The sequence below is a fragment of the Austrofundulus limnaeus genome, unplaced genomic scaffold (assembly GCF_001266775.1).
Source record: "Austrofundulus limnaeus strain Quisiro unplaced genomic scaffold, Austrofundulus_limnaeus-1.0 Scaffold103, whole genome shotgun sequence".
NCBI classification, from domain to species: Eukaryota; Metazoa; Chordata; class Actinopteri; order Cyprinodontiformes; family Rivulidae; genus Austrofundulus; species Austrofundulus limnaeus.
The window spans coordinates 451864-452768 of NW_013952505.1; positions in this window are offsets into that span (position 1 = coordinate 451864).

Consider the following 905-nt stretch of genomic DNA (forward strand, 5'->3'; position numbering starts at 1 on the left):
GTGTAGCAACACAATAGAAAATGATTTTGAGGAAAAACCCCTTAAAATGTTGACTTTCAAGGACTGGGTTTGCAAATTAGCCTATGGCTAGAAAACCCTTGTACAAAGCAACGGTTACTTGTTTTTTTTTTATCATGTAGCATTGTTTATTGTGCTGTCTTTCATCAAATAAAATGAAATGAATGTATTTCCCTGTGAACTAGGAAAGCTTTTGTTTCTTTCCAGCTGGGAAAATTCAATATTTAAATATTATTTGAGGTTTTCTCTTTCTATTGACATAAAAGATTACTCAATAAAATTACATAAAATTAGGATTCAGACCAAACATAAATGTATCTGGATCTGCTTATGATCTCAGAATGATCCAGGTATCAAAATGTAGCTTTTAAAGCCTGGAATCTAAAAATGTGATGAGGTCATTTTCATCAAATTTGACTTAATCTTCATTTCAATATGATGGGTAACAAATGCTCTCTCTTTTTTTCTGTGTAAATACATTATTTTTTTACTCCTGCTTTAGACAGTGCCCCTCTGCTGACATTGAATAAAAAAAAAAACTTGTGGTCACAATAATTTTGAGCAGCCATGTGTGTTTGTGAGAGATACAGCCACTGTAAGAGTCAAATTATGTGCAGTATGAATAGCTTGTGTTGTTTTTGTGTTTCACTTATTTAGGTTTATGTTTAATCTAAACTGTTCACCTTTCATAGTATTTATGAGATGTCAATGAACACCCCAGATGTTTGTCGGGAAACAGATTTTTTGCTGTGTTCCTGAACGTAACATAACTTCAACTCCTTCTACAGCAAAGGAACAGTGTGTGATACGAGCCTGTTCTGTGTTGAGCTTGAAATAAATCCAATAAAGCGTTTTGGACAAAGACAACTCCAGTCAYCACCYGTGTC